Below are 19,471 nucleotides of genomic sequence, written 5' to 3' on the forward strand. Positions count from 1 at the left end.
ATGATGGAGATGAATTTTCCTATTTTAAGTGTAAAATCGTAATCAATTGGCAATAATCTTATTTACCTGGTGAAACAGGAAGAACTAGAGGCCACCTTATCACTTCCCAGTCCTCAAGTTCAGTCACAAGTCAGGACTAGCAGTCTTAAGTCAAGTCCAAGTCCAAATATTAGATTTCAGTCATTAGGAAGTCATACTGAGCTATCACTGAAACTTTACACACAAAAGCGTTTGTTTAAATCCCACAATCTAAAAAGTTTTTTTCCATAAATGTTTAATTTTTTATGGCGGTAGTGGACCAGTGACTTTGCTTGCCTTACAAGACCCACAACATTATGTAGCTGCAGAAAGAACAGATGATGAAGGCAATCCTAAAACACTTTTTACGATGCAACATTTTCTAATTTTTTTGAACTGTACTTGATTGAGCAAAAGTATTTTTGACATGCAAATTAGAGATTTGTGGTTCTTCCCACACACTAAAAATACAGAAAATAACATCTAAGCATGCACACAATCTTTGTTAATTTGTCAGAACTAATATGGCAAAGTTAAAGAATATTCATTCATTCTGAAATGAAATGAACTGATCTTAATGTGGTTAATTTTGCACAATCCAAGCATCCCAGGAGGCCTCGAAGCACAGAGCTTATGTGCCTTTTCCATATTTCGTCATGTTGCAATCGCAAACTTTAGAGAGCTTTGTTTGGATTTTACGTGATGAACCACACAAGATGAACGCGTCATTTCAGCGATGAGCCACGTAGGCGGAGGAGCTCAGATCAGACTAAGCTAACTTTTTAGCCCACATAGAAAAGCTATTATGTGGCCGAAAATGGAGCCGATGGTTTTAAACGAACAAGGCACCTCAGATTTTCGAAACTTCTATGTGATTTTCTACTGAATATGTCCAAAGTGTGGCCATGAACCCTGGACTGAGTTTTGTGGGGCCACCCCAACTACATTTGAGAAAAGATTTGGTCTGCTGGAAAGATTTGACTGGTGAGATGTAAACATTTTCTTTTTATTAGGGTAAAAATATAGGGTACAACACATTGTATAGATCTTTTAATAACCACACTTTTTACATTCTATTTAATTTCATGGTTAATACGACCACATCTGTCTGAGGACTTTAACTCAAATGCAAACTTTTGTGCATTAAATGCTGTCTTTTTTTTTTTTTCAAATCATTTATTGAAATTAGCTAAATATAGCAAGTGTTTTAAAATAAATACCACCTCAAATCCTGTTTTCCTATTGGAAGACCAAAAATAATATTTTTTTTGTCGAGTCAAGCACAATTTGCAAACTGGGTGTCCATCTTTTATAAAGCAAATATCCAAAAACCGTTTTTAACATTGGATCTACAGGAATTTAACATCATTTTCCTCCACAAAATCTGAATAATTTCTTTAATTAAAATGATTATATTTTGTAAAGCAGGTAAAAAAAATTCACGTCATTTTATATTTATTTTTTTTCATTTCTATCCATTTTTTGGCCCTTGAGTACTTTTGACTTGAGAATTCGTCCCATTTGTAAAAAGGGACATTGAAGGGAAATTTAAAACACATTACTTCTGTGTGTACAGGATTTATTAAATGTGTTTGCACCAGAAAATAGTTTTTTTTTAAATTTCCCTTCAATGTCCCTTTAGGGGCTTCGTAATTTTTTTGTTGGTTTGATCACATAAAATCCTAATAATATTCAGCAATCTGTGGTCCTGAGGTGACTAATAGTGTAAAATGATGAGTGAATGCTATTGAAGCACACTGTGTTTTATTATATCACTCATTTATTATTGGGTCATCCAGTGCAGAAGAAACAGGCCTGCACACAATATTGACCTTTAGTTCATGAGGGGGGAAAAGGAAATCAAGACAGGGAGTCTTTGTTCTGCTGACCTGGGAAGAAAACGCAAAGAAGTGACGTTGAGCTAAGGACCTCTACATCATGGTGCATGAAGCCTGAGAGATCCCATGTAGAACCGTCTAAAAGTTGCTGATCGTTAAACCAAGGTGTCATCCTGTTTCTGAGTCTTTCAAATATGCAAACCAGGTAAATGCGACGCTTTGGAAAGATCAAGAGAGGTCTTACTCTGCAGCTCTCCTCTGCTCTGCCGTTGTCTTTGCAGTTTGGGTGCCAGATCGTTGAACCTGTGAACACGGTGGACAGTTAGCTGCACCGGTTGTATTTAAGGAACTAAACAGGCAATTATCCAAATCCCAGAATGGCAACCTCGTTAAAGGCAGTTAGAAAGTTCCCACACTGACCTTGAACGTACATTTCCTCTCCCTCTGTGAACATTTTACCACATCGGCTGCATCTCGCACAACCTGGGTGGAAGTGTCTTTCACCAGCCTAGAAACAGAGAAGACTAGAATTTAAAATTCTTCTTCTAACGTATAAAGCCCTTAATAATCAAGCTCCATCATATATCAGAGCTCTGATTACCCCGTATGTTCCTAACAGAGCACTTCGCTCTCAGACCGCAGGTCTGCTGGTGGTTCCTAGAGTCTCTAAAAGTAGAATGGGAGGCAGATCCTTTAGCTATCAGGATCCTCTCCTGTGGAACCAACTCCCAGTTTTGGTCCGTGAGGCAGACACCCCGTCTACTTTTAAGACTAATCTTAAAACTTTCCTTTGTGACAAAGCTTCTAGTCAGAGTGGCTCATGTTACCCTGAGCTACCTCTATAGTTATGCTGCTATAGGCTTAGGCTACTGGAGGACATCAGGGTCTATTTCTCTCACTCTGCTGAGTTCTCCTACTGCTCTCCAATCTGCATTGTTTGTTGTTATTTCAGCTTTCAACTTTTTGTTCTCTGTCATTTTTCTCTTCATAGAAGGTACACCTGGTCTGGCGTTCTGTTAGCTGTGACATCATCAGGGGAGGCAGATCATCATCTATTACCATCTCACATAGACAGTACTCCTGGGTCAATGTGAGCTTCTGTGCTTTCTGTGTCTCTGCTCTGTCTTCTCTAACATAGAAAGTACTCCTGGGTCAATGTGAGCTTCTGAGCTTTCTGTGTCTCTGCTCTGTCTTCTCTAAGCCCCAGTGGGTGGAGGCAGATGAGCGTTCACACTGAGCCTGGTTCTGGTTCTGCTGGAGGTTCCCCTCCCTGTTAAAGGGGAGTTTTCCTCTCCACTGTCGCTTCATGCATGCTCAGTATGAGGGATTGCTGCAAAGCCATCAACAATGCAGACGGACTGTCCACTGTGGCTCTACGCTCTTCAGGAGGAGTGAATGCTGCTTGTCATGATGTTTTATATTGACTAATCTGTATTACCTGATTGAATTTGACTTTGGAAAGAGACTTGAGATGACATGTTTTGTGAATTGGCGCTATATAAATAAAACTGAATTTAACTGAATTAAAGAGAAGAGGCGCGCCATGGGGCAGCAGACAGCCTGAAAACACGTCCTCTGAAATGCAGGCTTTAAAAACCAAAAACGCAGATACAGCTGACGGAGGAGATTCTGCTTGTGAAGAAAAAAAAAACTGCTGAAGCCTAAATCGTCAATAATTGACAGTAATCGATCCTCATTTTCCATCCACTTTGTGTAAAAAAGTCAAAACCGCAGCATGATACGGCCGCCATCATGCTTGATAATCAATACTTTGTTTTTTGGGTTTGAAAGCCTCATCCTGACTCATCCATCTGTCCGTCATCTGACTGGGACACCTTGACAGGTGGTGACACCTCTGAATAACCTGTGCTAACAGAATTAGGGAACCCTGGAGCCGTTCATAAATGTCTCCAGAAAACATTCCCAATGTGTGGAAAGCTACAGTTCTCCATCTTAGAGCTTCCTTGCGCTCCCTGGGCGTCCCTTTGTTTGTATTTGATTGGTTTTTCAGATTTGTTGATGTTGAACAATTCTTTTAATATTAAAAATAAATGGTTGAAATAAATCCTTAAAAATGAATATGATAATTGTCCCCTTGATAAAAACGTAAACGTCTGAGGCAAATGTACTGTTGGGCATTTTGTAGGAGGTGTGGCATTTTTATTATGTATCATGTCTGCTTCTAATGAGGCATTGATATTATCCATTGCAGCTGCTTTTAGACTTAGACTTAGACAACTTTATTTGTCATTTTGTATGCACAGAGTGCGTACAGAACGAAATTTCGTTGCATACAGCTTGTAAATTGCAGTAAAATTAAATTACAGTATAAGGTGCAGCAGTGATTTAAAAGTAAACAATTTAAATGTAGACAATGCAGGACAAGTCACAGTGTAGAGGTGAGTATTTTTTAAAACCATTTGTATGTGCAGAATTGATTGTGCAAAGGGCATTTGTGCAAGAATACAGCTTGTAATTTACAGTAGATTTAAAATACAGTATAAGGTGCAGCACTGAATTTAAAAGTAAAACAATTGAAATGTAAACAATGCAGGAGAAAGCCAAAACTGCCACTGTTCATGTGCAGTGGAGAATATTTTAGAAATGCAAGACTATCACTAAAATGTGTCATAACTGAGACTCTTCTTACCTCAAGGACTTTTCCTGTAATAAACCGTTGACACGCTTCACATCTGACCCCAAACTGAGTCTGGTAGTCCCTCTCACAGTAAGGAACGCCATCTCTGAAAGACGTACATGTGAGTTTATTCTTTATATTAAGTTCAATTTTGCTTTTAGAAAATCCCAGTGTGATTTGTTCATTTACTGGCATAAAACCAGCTGAATAAGGCCAACAGCTGAGAAAGACGACTATGTACTTACTTGTTGATGTACTCCCGGCTCAGGATCCTGCCGCAGGCTTACATTTGAAGCAACCGATGTGCCACTGACCTCCTAGGGCCAACAGGGCCTGGCCGTTTTTGATATCTCTGCCACATCCGGAACAGTCTGGAAAACGAAAACATGCCTGCATTCATGTCTGGATCTAAACTGCAGGAATCTATCCTGAAATGGAATTAAAGCTCTTAGATCAGATCCTTTTAATTACGGCCTTCTTGGATCTGAACCGCACTTTGTTCTTTTCCAAAGGAAACCCGTGCACTTTGAGCCGTGTAGTCTTGACAAAAGTTATTGTGCCCAATTTGACTTCGTACCTTAACAAAAAGCATCCCACAGCATAATGCTGCCACCTCCATGCTTCATAGTGGATAGGATGTTTCCAGAGAGCACACATTTTGTTAAATTTCCTTCTATCACATGTTATCTTTGCAAAATGCAGATGTCTGGGTAAGCCTGCAGCTGTGCCAACATGAACAGAGCTCAAACAAGGTGTTCAAAGTTTGGAATACAATGCAAACCCAGTTTAAACTTTAAACTAGCTAAACTTCAGAGTTACTTACAGAACAGCTGTATTTATACTGAGATTAAAGTACACACAGATTAACCCTTTTTATGAAAGAAAAGTTGCGTTTGGCTTAATTTTGGGTTATGAGAGTATAGGGGACTTAATTTTGCTTTACAATAGTTTATAACTTTCTGTTGATCATATGGTCATATTGTATCTCAGTAAAATGCACTGCAATATGTGGTTAGAACTTGACATAAAGTTTATGAAAGCTTGATAAACACTATATAGGTGCTGGTAATGATAGAATATCATGAAAAAGTCGATTTCTTTTCAGTAACTCCATTCTACAACTGTAAATTATATCCATTCATTACACACAGACTGATGTATTCTAAGCTTTTAACTTTGATGATCATAACTGACAACTAATGAAAACCCCAAATTCAGTATCTCAGAAAATTAGAATATTACTTAAGACCAAAGCAAAAAAAAAGTATTTCCAGAAATGTTGGCCAATTTAATAGTATGAACATGAAAAGTCTGAGCATGTGCAGCACTCAGTACTTAGCCGGTTCTCCTTTTCCTGGATCACTGCAACCATGCGGCGTGGCACGGAGTCCATCAGTCTGTGGCGCTGCTCAGGTGTGATGAGAGCCCAGGTAGCTCTGATGGAGGCCTTCAGCTCTTCTGCATCGTCAGATCTGGCGTATCTCATCTTCCTCTTCTCAATAGTCCATAGATTATCTGTGGGGTTAAGGTCAGGAGAGTGTGCTGGCCCTTTAAGAACAGGTGTACCTTGGTCCTTAGACCAGGTCCTGGGAGCTTTGGTGCTGTGTGCAGGTGCCAAGTCCTGTTAGAAATGAAATCTGCATCTCCATAAAGTTGGTCAGCAGGAAGCATGAAGGGCTCTAAAACACAGTAGACCAGGGGTGTCAAACTCATTTTGGTTTAGGGGCCGCATTCAGCTTAATCTGATCTCAAGAGGGCCACACGAGTAAACTCATTGCAAGATTAAATAGAACTAATAAAAGTGGACTTGTTGATTTTCATATTAAGTTAATTTCACTTTTACACAATATATTTTGAATAATCTCAGAGTTTTTAAGAAAGTATGTACAATTTCAACAATACTTTTACTCAGTTAAACATTTACTTGTGCATTATGCATAAGAACTGATCACAGTGATTGTACATTGTTGAAAAACATTTATTCACATTTTTTGGAACTTGTCCTGCATGACAAAATACATCAAACAGATAAAAATTAAGAAATGATTTGAATTTTTCCACACCTGAAGCTTAATCTGCTAATTAAAACACAGCGCCTCTCGTGGACAATATAGGAACTGCATATTTTCAATTAAACAAAGTACATGTTTTTTCAATAATTGTTTTATCATTCTCTTCCTTTTATCTTGTCCACTTGTGAAAGTCAAATCTGATGAGCTCTTTGTGGCATCTTATTGCCACATTGCCAGACAGGACACTGGGGAAAAAAAAAAAAAAAAAAAAAAATTATTTTATAATGATAATGCATTTAGCCACAGGGCCGGACTAAATTGTTCGGCGGGCCGGATCCGGCCCGCGGGCCGTATGTTTGACACCCCTGCAGTAGACCAACACCAGCAGGTGACACGGCACCTGAACCATCACTGACTGTGGAAATTTTCCACTGGACCTGAAGCAACGTGGGTTCTGTGCCTCTCCTCTCCTCCTCCAGACTCTGGGACCTTAATTTCAAAAGGAAACAAATTTACTTCCATCAGAGCACAGAACCGTGGACGACTCAGCAGCATCCAGTACTTTCTGTCTTTAGCGAGACGTTTCTGACGCCGTCTCTTGTTCCAGAGTGGATTCTGGAAGTTCTGGAAGCTCTGATCCAGCTGCAGTCCACTCTCTGTGAATCTCCCCACATTTCTGAGTGGGTTTGGTTTCAAATCCTCTCCAGGGTGCGGTCATCCCTGTTGCTTGGACACATTTTTCTACCACATCTTTTCCTTCTCCTCTATTAATGTGCTTAGACTCAGTGCTCTGTGAACAGCCAGCCTCTTCAGCAATGACCTTTCGTCCTCGTCTTCTGGACAACTGTCCAGTCAGCAGTCTTCTCCATGGAGGCATTTGCAGATGTTAATTAACAAATTTTCTGAGATACTGAATTTGAGGTTTTCGTTAGTTGTCAGTTAAAATCATCATTATTAAAAGAAATAAACACTTGAAATATATCAGTCTCTGTGTAATGTCTGAAAATAATATACAAGTTTCACTTTTTGAACGGAATTAGTAAAAGAAATGTACCTTTTCATGGTATTCTAATTCTAGACCAGCACCTGTGTATAATCTATCCTGACCGACTCGCATAGCGTATTCTGCTTTAACAGTCGATTTTCAACATCTCCAAGTCTCTCGTGATAATGCAACATGGAATATTTGCACAAAAATGTGAGGTCATGTGACACTTGCAGAAAATTATCAAGCTCTTTTGAGGATGTTCCCTGTGAGATGTGGTGCTGTCCTGAGTCAGGAGCACAAGAGTGAAAGAGGTAAAATAAACCAACAGATGGCTCAGAAAGCAAAGTTGGCCAGCGTCCAGCACACAAGCCACAGTCTGTGTCCTGGCTAAGAGTCTAAAGGATCACAGTTCATGATTAATTTATAGATATTTCATATGACATCCCTTGGAAAGGAAACTCAGTATGGAGGTACTCACTATTGGGATGACGGATCTGATTAGAAGGAGACACAGGTTCAGTACAGCGCTGACAGAGGCAGTCTTTTCCCCTGAAGGTTACGAAGTCCCCTGCAGGGAAGGGCCGTCTGAGAAGCAGACAAAATAAACAAAAGATAAGTAAAAAAAAAAACTCTTTCTCTAAACCTAAAGCTGACAGAATATGTTTTATTACCTGCACACGGTGCACACGAAGCAGGCTGGATGGTAGGACTTCCCCAGGACAGTGACCACCTCCCCCTCCACGAAGTCCCCACAGCTGGTGCAGGGCGTGCCGTGAAGGCGCTGGAAGTCCACCGGGCAGAGGCAGTCGCCGCTCCTCATGAAGAAGCCGCTCTGAGCCAAGTCGCAGCCACACACTAGACAAAACCACACATTCAAGCGCAAACAAAAAGACATCTTGAGAAAAAAAAAACTGAATGCACAAAGTTCTGCATCTACGTTTTTTTACAAATTGTAAATGGCTTGAATTTGTTCAGCGCTTTTATCAAGTCCTGAGGCCCCCAAAGAGCTTTACAATACATTCATTCATTCGCACGCTGGTTTCAAGACAAACTACCTAGCTCCTGTTCCACTGAATCAAACAAGCCTGGTGGTTTTTAGAAACAAGTATAGTCAGACGCCTTAAACTTGATAACAGGCTGAGGAGACAATTCAGACACATTGTTCAGGGGTGACACAACCAAAAGTTGGATTGTTGGCCAACTTTCAGCCCTGAAAAGAACCCTGCAATAAATCTGCTTATCTTGTTGAAATTTCTTTTTGTCACTAATGTCGTTCAAAGTGATCAGAAAGGAAACAAGGAAAAAGAGAAGCAGGGTAAGAAATACAGCAAAGGTGAAAAGTTGGGAATCAAACCAGGATGGCTGCAGGAAGAATGATGTAAGGGGTCCCTGCACTACCGCCACATCATACAGACCATGAAGCTAGTTTTAAAATATCTTTTTAAGTTTGTCCGTAGGCTGATTATGGTTTGGACCTCCACCATAACATAATGAAAAATTTGTTTCAAGAGAGAAACTATTTAAAATGAGTGTCAGTGTTTAAAAATAATCTGATGTTATTTGCATTTCATAAACCCTTCTTTGAATCACTGAACAGCTTTTTGCACGTTTCCGCTGGTATTCAGAAGATTTGAAGGCCTCTTTGCCACCACTGCCTTAATCTTTAGCTCTATTTTCTATTAGAGTCAAGTCGGGATCGGTTGGACTCTTTCAAAATATTAATATTACTTAACAATGTTAGTCGGGGGTGAATCATTTTGGACTTAACTGTATCTGTAAATATGTTGAATGTCCACAAACATTGAACGTTGAGAGACATTTAGATGTTTCCTGTCTCTCAGTGGGGGACAAATAAAGGCTTTGAAAATGCTCTTATATTTTCCTGACTCATATATATAATTCAAACCATGCAGCTAAACCTGAAAACAATACTGTGCATGGATGCCTGTTGTGTTACCTTCAGATAGTGGCAGAGGGAAAATCGTACAGAGAAGTAAACAAAATGCTTGCTTCTGCTAGCAGCTAATGGTTAGCGGCCATTTTTTGCTACTTTCAAGCTGTGCAATTTTGCAGGGAATAGTGATGTTAGTGATGTGATAAAAAAAAGAAGGAAAAATAAGAAGTTTGGTCCAAAACTGGGGTATTTTAAAAACTAATTTTTTAACACATTTAGCTAGCAGCTAGCCACCAGCTAACCTAAGCTAGCCAACAGCTAGCCTAAGCTAGCTAGCAACACAGCTGTTCATCGGATTTTGGCTTGTAATTAGCTACATAATGTCAGTTTATTGAACTTGAAAGCAAATCAGACAACTGATTTATTACTGTACTCTATATACACACAAGTAAAGGGGACATTGAAAGAAAATAACTCATTTATCTAAGAAAGCCCTCAGAAGTAAGCTCGGGTTTCACAGCTTGAAGACATGTCTTTTATTAGGCTGTTGTCACCATTTAGGACTTCATTCATACATCTGAGAATTTATGTAATGACATCTGAATCAGTGAAAAGAAAGGTGTTAAATTAGTCTGACGCAAATGATGAATCTGATTAGGCTGTCAGAAACTCTGAATTGACGGACTATTTTTGTAACCTTTATAAATCTATGTGAGTCCGTTAGCTAAGTGACAGGTCACTGACAGGACTCGACTTGTTGGGAGACATTTGATCCGGACAAACCCCGCTCTGTCCCTCTGAGCCGGCTGCAACAGAATGCGCCGAGATGCCAAAAACAGATTTGCACCGCTCTATTCTGGTTCCCACTGAGACTCACTCACAGAGACAAACACTCGGATTTAATTAATTTCCTTCTCAACGTCACAGACAGCATTTCTACAATATTAATTTACAAAAACATGGAGCATAAATATTGATCCTGCTTAGATTGTCATGTGACGGTTGTCTGATTTTGAGCATTTAAACCCACATTTCTACACATTTTTGAGTCATTCCCTCACGAGTCCTGCTTCTCCTGAAAGTGTCTTTGTTTTCTCCGGCTCTGAACAGCACAGTGACAAGAGAGAGCAACAACATGAGCAGCTTGTCAGGACTGATTAGTCGAGACAAAGGCTTGCTGGGGGAAATATGTCCGCTATGGAGCCAGATAGCTCTGCTCTGCAAACCGGGGAGGAGCTCACAACAGCCCATTCTAGATTTCTGTAATACATTCAGTACCATGAGGCCTGATGACAATCCACCATGGTTGTATTTTACTGAAGAAATGAAGGTTAAATAGCAATCTAAAAAGGTTTAGGGTTTCCTAGTTCAGTAGAGCCAACACAACAATGCACCAGGACTGAAATAGCCACAGTTATTTGGTGCAAGGGTTGGGAAACGTTTGTGATTTTGTAACACCAGCGTTTCTTACTCTGACTGAACAGTATCAGAGGATGATTTTTAGGCCTTCAATGGGAGCAGACGCGTTATCTAGATGTGATTCTGCCTTCTGGCTTCACTCACCCTTGCATGTGAAACACCTTATGTGGAAGTAGCTGCTCTGCACTCGCAGCGCCTCTCCTTTGCACAATGCTCCACATCTGAAGCACTGGATGGGCTGTTTTCCTGCCGGAGGACCAGGCTGGCAGCTGTCTGGGGCATGCAGCACTGCAGGGACAGAGGGCACGAAGGAATCAGTGACGTATTGAACAGCACATCGTCTCCATGGCTTATTTATGAAAAAAAAACTGTCTCCCCTGCTCTTAAAACAAAGATCCACTAACAAACTCTGTGCAGATCGTCTGAAACTATGAATCAAACGCAGACCGTGTTTGACATAGGTCCAGGATGGTTTGAGAAGTTTTTTTTTTCTTAATAAATTAAACCATTATTTGAAAACTGCATTTTTGAAATTTACTCAGGTTATCTTTGTCTGAAGTAAACAAAATTTTGATTATCAAAAATATTATTGCTGGAAGAAAAAAAAGCAAAGGAGAATCTGTAAAAAGGGAAATCGTTTCTGTAACACATTATATGTTCAAAGTAATTTTAAAAAGTAAATAAAAAGCAGAATTTAGATTTTTACGGAGGTTCTGAATCTTTTTCCAGTAACTGTTTCATGCTTCTGGTAATGTTTACCTAACCTCCTGAGATTCCTCTGGGCAGAAACATTCAGAATAAAACTAAATGAAAAACTAAACTCTAATTGGGTCCATGCATTTGTGGTATCCCTGTCTTGTTGTCTCTCTACCAAAAAAGCACTGGTGCAGAAACCATTTTCGGGTCTCATCGGACTTGAAAAAGGTTTCTTCTGGGGTCAAAGTACATTTTTTCAAAGCCGTTTGCATGTTTTATCAGTAGTATCCATCTGAAGATTTCTTAATTTAAACCATCTTACCTTCTGTCCTGAATTTACTTAAAGCTCAAGTTAGTAAATTTGATCTAAGTGAAGTCTATCAGCTAAAATACACTATTTTGGGGGCTAAACAATGACAGTCAGTGGACAGAAAGAAAAGCTGCCCATGGACAACCAGCAGTTAACCTCTGCTTTTTAAACCAAGGAGTTCATCCTAAATGGGCTTTTGATTGTCCAACTAGTCTAATCTTCTTTCATTTGAGAATAATATAGGTTGTTGTGCTGCAGGAATCTTGTTTTTCCTTTGTCCTGATCTCTAACTGTAGGATTGGATGTACTTTAATGGCCACATGGCTTTGTTTTTGCTCTGATAAATAAATCCCATCAACTGAAGGACATGTGTTGTCCTTCTTAACTATATTTAGTGAATTCAGGTTGTAGTTCAGTGGCACAGTTGGTAGCACTGTTGCTTTGCAGCAAGAAAGTCCTGGGTTTAAATCCTCCCTTTCTTTGTGGAGTTTGCATGTTCTCCCTGTGCATTCATGGCTTCTCTCTGGGTATTCTGGCCTCCTCCATTTGTACAAAATCACAACTGTTTGGCTAATTGGTTTCTCCAAATTGCCCTTAGGTGTGAGTGTGAATGCTTGTTAGATATGCACCAGGCCGCCCACAGCCCTGCATGGACAAGCGGGTACAGATAATGGATTGATGGAGGCTGTAGACACATTGGAGGTCAGAGCCAGGCAAAAACAAGACGTCTGCACAAGTAAGCTCAACAGTTTTTATCCTTAAATGACAATAACAACCTCCAAACTGGTTCTTTTTTCCTATCATTAGGAGAAAATCTATTTGAAATAATTTTTTTCATTAACTAAACTACCAGACAGAGTTTTACAGAAGTTTTAAGCCTAATGTTAAGAAAAGATTCATTAATTTATAATTTAAAAATGTGTGCATACCCTCTAATGGTTAAATAGTAAGAATACAGCATCATCCACATATAATGGCAACTCCAAGTAAATATAACACAATAACAATAGATAAAAGCAATTAAAAAACTCAACTTTTAATTTTAATACATTAATTCCATGGATGATATAGCCAACATTAATTAATAAATACATATTTTAGAAACAATACAATTGCATTTGAATGTAAAGTGATATTTATTGTAATTTTCATCAACATAAGCACACTGAAGTGAATTAAATTACAAAATAACAATTGACACCTTTTTCGCCCCTCAAGCCATTTCTATTAAAGAAATGTAACTCAAGTATTTTTTAGTTGATACGTTACTTTTTAAACTAAACATCCTGTCCAGGAGTCTTTTTATTGGTAATCTATCCCTGTTTCCCCATATAATAAAGATAATGTCCTGCACAGGACAATTTCCCACTCTTCAAAATGGGTAAGGCAGGAGAACATGTGTGTTGGTCTTCATCAGTCAGGAAGTTACGGCCCTAAACCTGATCCTGTCTGCAGTCAGAACAAATACAAAAGCGCCGCCGCAGTTTGTAAGAATATATGTAACAGCCTGCTTCACTTAGCTTCATTGTAAATCCCTCATGAATTTCATTTCTCAGTTTTAATACATGAATACTTGGAAAAAACATTACCCAATCCTTGAAGAGCAATCATCTGCCTGCATCCAGGCATCGCTTTATCCTTTTTTTCCACATGAACAGCACGCATGGCTGTAAAGAACGCTGTTTAGGATTAAAAAGAAGCACTAATTCTTCCTGTCTTTATCTCTGTCGTACTCACATAGCAGAAAAACCAGAGGAGGCCTTCATGATCTAATCAGCCCACTTTGGAACGTCCTTGGTGAAATTAGTGCTCGCTTACAGACAAGGAAGACAAGGAAGCTTTATCGTTTCATTTTTCACTCACACACACGTCGCTAATGTTGTTTTGAAACAAATGCAAACCCACTTCTTGCACAATGCAGTCATGTTTCCAGACCGAGTCGACTCAGCTTACAACGCTGAATTTGGTGCGTGACCTCTGCTCTGCAACAAGGACAGGCTTGTTGGCATGGTAACAAGCATGCGGCACGAGCTGCTTCAAAGTTTTAATAACAAAGGTTTGCAGCGACAGAGGGTTCAAGTTTAAAAGTCATGTTTTCTACTACCACAGCAGTTCCTGACTTTTCGCTGTAAAACTGAGAAGGACACTGTGAACATTTGGGTCGGGTGTTGAAGACCTGATCTGGTGTCAGGTATTAACAAATGTTCGATTTAGAAAGACGGCAAGTGGAGAGAAACCTGAGAGGCTAATCACTCAGTCTGTTATCCTCAGCTATAAACATCCGCCTGTTCAGGACTGATGGCGTCTCTACTTTATATATTTGCCCAGTTTTATGTTTTGAGCACAGGTGTGCGTAAAAGTATTCACACCACTTTGATCCTTTCACGTTTTGTCACGTTAAAACCGCAGCCTCCGATGGATTTTACCAGGATTTTAATTTTAGGCCATGTCTAATTGTGAAGGGGAAGGAAATTTGATTTTAAACTCTGAAAAAGGGGCCATGCACTTATCTTCACCCCATTTACTGTGTTACCCATAAATAACCAATTATAAACTTAAAACTGAACCGGTTTCTCTTTGCAGACCAGCTAAAGCTCGGTCAGATTGGGGCGAAGAGCTCCTGTAAACATCAGATTTCAAGTGTTGCCTCATATTCTGACTTACATCTGGACTTTGACTAGGCCATTCTAACAGGTTTTCTTGCAGGGTTGTCCTCGTGTAGCTCCATCCATTCTTCAAATGAAATCAGAGCAGCTTCCCTATCCTGGCTGAAGAAAATTATCCCCACAGCATGACACTGCCACTGCCATGTTTGACTATTGGGATTGTGTGTTCAGGAAGGTGTACAGTATCAGTTTTATGGTTCATAGGGTACGCACGTAGACCAGTTTTGGCCTCATTTGATGACATCTTCCATATGTTTGCTGAGAATCTGAAAAAACTACAAAACTGCATTTTTTGTCCTTTTGATAATTGCTTTCCTTTCATGGTTCTTACATAGAGGAAGTTTTTGCAAAAGCCTCTTTGAGCTGTATGTCAAGCCGGTGTGGACAATAAATTAAGACATTTTTCTTTTAGCATGACAGTAATGTTTGTTTCTGTTTTTTTTTTTTTTTCATATTTAAGAATAAAATGACTGGCTGGGCTTAAAATTTCAATGCTCAACAGGTGCCTCCAATTGGTCAGGCGATATTTAACCAGAAATTAGTTAATGTTTCAGTTTCAAGCATCCAGCATGCTGAGGTGAGTGACTCTTCCTCAGTGCAGACTGCATGAGATTTAAGCTGCTTCCTAGTAGAGTCTGATATCTTGCCATGTATGCTGACGTATTAGAAACACATGCAGCATGGGGACTTTGTTGTATCTTAAGTTCTGTCCAAACTTTGAAGTATTTGTGCTCCTGGTTTGAATTGCGCCTGTGTGTTGGGATCAGTATGTGGGATTCAGCGTTCAAACACACCAAGATACGTTATTTCTGCTGTATTTATGTATTTTAGAGCAAATGAGCACCTGATGATGGGATGCCAACACTCTCAAAGTGTGTTATAAGCAGAATTAATTAGAAGCTAAGCCCAAGCTAACATTTTAATTTTCTAACATCCAGCGTGACGAGGCATTTGAAGCATCTCGTTAAATAATGTTTTTTTTATCCAGTCTTTGGTGCAAATATTGTCCATATATCACAGCGCAGTAGTGGTTCAGATCTGTAGCTGGCATGGTGTGTTGGCTGAGGCCCTCATGTCGCGACTTATTCAACATATCCAACTAAATCTGTGGCTTCGCCTGGTGATCAAATGGTGTAAGCTGCAGGTTTAAATGCATGGTCAGGAGATGCTGAAGAGATGTTTTCCTATGAGATCATGTCTTCATACGGCGTTAAACCAAAAAGCAGACAGGAAATACGGTATTATCACAGTAAAATCAGAATCAAGTGACAGATTTGATGACCTGAGACTCGACTTGGTTACATTAGAAAAGACTTGCAACTCGATTTTGACTAGAATACTAATGACTTGGACTTGAGCGTCTTTACTTGAAATAACTTGATGCTCTCATTAAAGTTTAAAAAAAAATAACCACACAAAATAATAGTAAAAATAAAAAATATTGATCCGCCTCTTCTGCTTCCTAATTTAATTAAAGTTTCAGAGATAGCTCGTTATGAGTTGTTAATGACTTGAAATTTAAGTCTTAGGCCTTGGACTTGACTCTAGACTTGGGAAGTAATGGCTTCATCCCACCTCTGGGAATTATTACTGGCTTTTGTGCTTCCATCAAATTTCCATCGGTGTGGCTGATGGTTAGCAATTACAAGATGTGGTAAAGATAGTTTGCAGTGAAATGAGACAGACTATAGGCGATGGTTGGAGCTCTATTTTAATCAAAAAAGATCCTATATGGCAGCAGTTGTGTGTTTAAACAGAAACTGTTCCGAGTTCATGTTAAAACATACAAACGCTGGCTTTTAGGGGGTTAACAGAGGCGTGGAAATGACTTTTCAACAATAACGCTACTTATTGCCATAATTTCTTTCAGATTAAATGTCACCAACACACAACAAGACATTTGTATGGTTCGTAATCGCTTAAAATGATCAAAAAGACGTTCAGCACAACACGCAGTCAGAGAAAAACTCCTGCTGTTGTTGCACCTTTACCCACTTGGTGCAGATCTCATCCCTGGAAATTAGTTTTTTAGGGCGTTCCCAGTTTAGATGGAAGAATCTTGACGGAAGGATTTACAAATATGGTTTAAAATGTGTCAAGTTGTTGATATAATCCACAAAAACAGCAACAACTAATTCAATTTCCTGATAATTAACAGCTACTTTCTGCATGAAAGCACACAAAAACCAAGACAAGTCATAAACTGTTTTTTTTTTTTTTTTTTTTAAATATAAAGCAAATTAAAGACTAAGAATGAAGAGAGGATGTAACATTAATTTGTCACATTTCTCCAAAGACCAGCCCTACTGGGGTGAATTAAGAACCATGAAGGCATGAATAAATGCAAACGATTTAAAGATAAACCGTTTCAGAGAACAGTTGGGAGAGTTTACCTTTCTGTTTCATGACTGCTGGTCGTTTGTCTCTGCAGCAGAGCTCAGAGCTGCGGATCAGAGCGAGGAGACTGAAGCAACTGAGCGCCCCGCCGCTCCAGGAGAAACAGGGGGGGGGGGGGGGGGGGGGGGGGGGGTCTGAGGGGGTGTGTGGTCAGCTGCACCGCCGTTTATTTCTGTTGTCTGTCTGATCCATGACCTCATCTGTGCTGAAAAGGGAGGAAATCTCCCGGCATCTAGAAACATTTACCTGCCTTAATTGTAAAAACGTCCGACTTGTTTTGATGCTGTCATATTAAATAAATTAGAATAAGTTTATTTATTTCAGTAGGTCAATTCACAAAGTGAAGCACATTGTGGATTGATTACTTTTCAAGCCTTTAGTTCTTCTAATTGTTATTTTCTGCCTGCAGCTAATATAACATTTGAGATTAGAATATCACATCAGACGATTAAAATTAAACATTTCAATACGTAAAAGTGAGCTTAATCACAAGCATGTCTGATAGAAACTTAAAGGTTGTTACTTTAAAAGGGTTAAACAAGCATCATCAGGATGGATATTCTTATTTACTGAACAGGAATTTAGTTATTTTAATCTAAATTGGGTTTTAAATAGGTTTTCTAGAAAAGACACACTGCAAAAACAAAACTAAAAATAAGTCAAATCTTCTTGAAATCGGTGCATTTGTCCTTGATTTTAGCAGGTAAATAAGATGATTTGCCAATGGAATGAGATTTTTACACTTAAAATAGGAACAACTCATCTCTATCATCTTGTTTCAAGTGCAGGATGTCTAATTATCTTATTTTAGGGGTGAAAATACTCACTCCATTGGCAGATCATCTTATTTACCTGTTAAAATCAAGGATAAATGCACAAATTTCAAGAAAATTTGACTTATTTTTAGTTCTGTTTTTGCAGTGCAAGTTTCTTGGGTTAGATTCTTTCATTTAATTTACATTATTTTTGCTTAGATTAGATTTTTTTTTCCTGTCAGTGATTACTTTTAGTGACAGAAGAGTGATGGATTATCTGTGAAGGGAGCTAAAGATGAGGGTGATGGTAAGGAGGTCTTCCAGCCTCAAAGATAAATCAAAACATCAGAGGAAACCTGCAGTTATGGGAAGGGTCTGATTAATATTTCTACATTGACTATTGAGAGGGGTATCCATAATTTCTGATGTGTTGTTTTTAATTAAATCTAAAAATAAACATATTTTCCATAGATTTTCCCATTGCACTGCATAAAGGGAACTAAAAGTAAGTAAAATTTTCTAGAAATAAGTGTGTTTTTCATTGATTTGAGCAGGTAAATAAGACTATTTGCCAATGGGATTAGTAGCTCTACCCCTAAAATAAGATAATTAGATATTCTGCACTTGAAAAATGATGATGGAGATGAATCTTTACTACTTTAAGTGCAAAAATCTTATTCCATTGGCAAATAATCATATTTACCTGCTCAAATCAAGAGAAAATGCACTCATTTCAAGAAAATTTTACCTAATTTAGTTCCCTTTTTGCAGTGTGTTTTATCTCCTTTTCTATGAAAAACACATTTTTGGTTGGATTTAAAACAAAAAAAGATGCAAAATCGACCCGGGTAATTAAGAGTTTGGGGCTTTACTGAATGCTTCGATGCATTCATAGGGATAAACTTAATTTCGTGATCACTCAGTGAGATCAGACGAGGAAACCTCTGGGTACCTGAGACCTCTGCGGGAATCCCGGCCAGCTTCTCACAGAGGATGTAGTCGTCCGGGTTGATGAAGGGCAGCTGCTCCATCATGCACTGTTTGGGGATGAGGTAGAGGACCTCGGCCAGCTGCCCGTCCTCGATGATGGACATGCGCCTCACGGAGTTCTTCCTCTTCACCCGGTCCAGGATCACCATGTCGCCGCTGTTGCCCGAGCCGCAGATCTTGCCCAGGCTGTTGAGGTTGAGGAGGTTGGACCGGTTCATTTTGGACCTGACTGCAGGGCGACTGTGGGTTTGAAGCCGGGCTGCTCTGCTGGTCAGCAGCTTTTTAAGCTGCTCTCTGACTCTTTATCATTGTCAGCGTATGTGTGTGTGTGTGTGTGTGTGTGTGTGTGCTCCATCAGGACAAAGACTAACTCCTACCACAAGCCCCCTAAGCAGATTAGGTGAGGTATATTTAGGGTTTCTCTTCATGGCAAACGGAGGGTTTAAATTCTCCTGGAAGTCTGGCTCAGGTGACCTTCTCTCCTCCTTCTAGTCTCTTCGCTTCATAACTCTCATTATTTAACACAGCAAAGAAGTGAACGAGACACGTAAGAAAACTGAATCGTGGCACAAAATTACTCGTGGGTTTAAAAATAGTCTCCAAAGCTGCGGTAGACGCCGATCGTTGGTTGGATTAGATCTAAATAAATGGACAGCTGGGCAGCCAGTAATTCATCTTCAGAACCAGGAAAATTCATTAACAGATACGGGTTTCTCTTTTTTTTTCCAGCTTTGCGCAGAAAGCAGAACTCTAAAGCAAAGCGGAACCAGAAGCAGCAGAGGGACTAAGCTGGGGGGTTGAAGCATTGCTCAAGGGCAGTCAGGACTTGGATCAATTTAGACACAGTATA

General features: G+C 39.4%; 1 pseudogene; it reads right to left on the reverse strand.

The window, feature by feature from the left end:
- Window positions 1-1,850: 1,850 nt before the first annotated feature.
- On the reverse strand, window positions 1,851-18,940 carry LOC118561835 (annotated as a pseudogene).
- Window positions 18,941-19,471: the final 531 nt, after the last annotated feature.

This window comes from Fundulus heteroclitus, unplaced genomic scaffold (assembly GCF_011125445.2).
Source record: "Fundulus heteroclitus isolate FHET01 unplaced genomic scaffold, MU-UCD_Fhet_4.1 scaffold_731, whole genome shotgun sequence".
Taxonomy (NCBI): Eukaryota; Metazoa; Chordata; class Actinopteri; order Cyprinodontiformes; family Fundulidae; genus Fundulus; species Fundulus heteroclitus.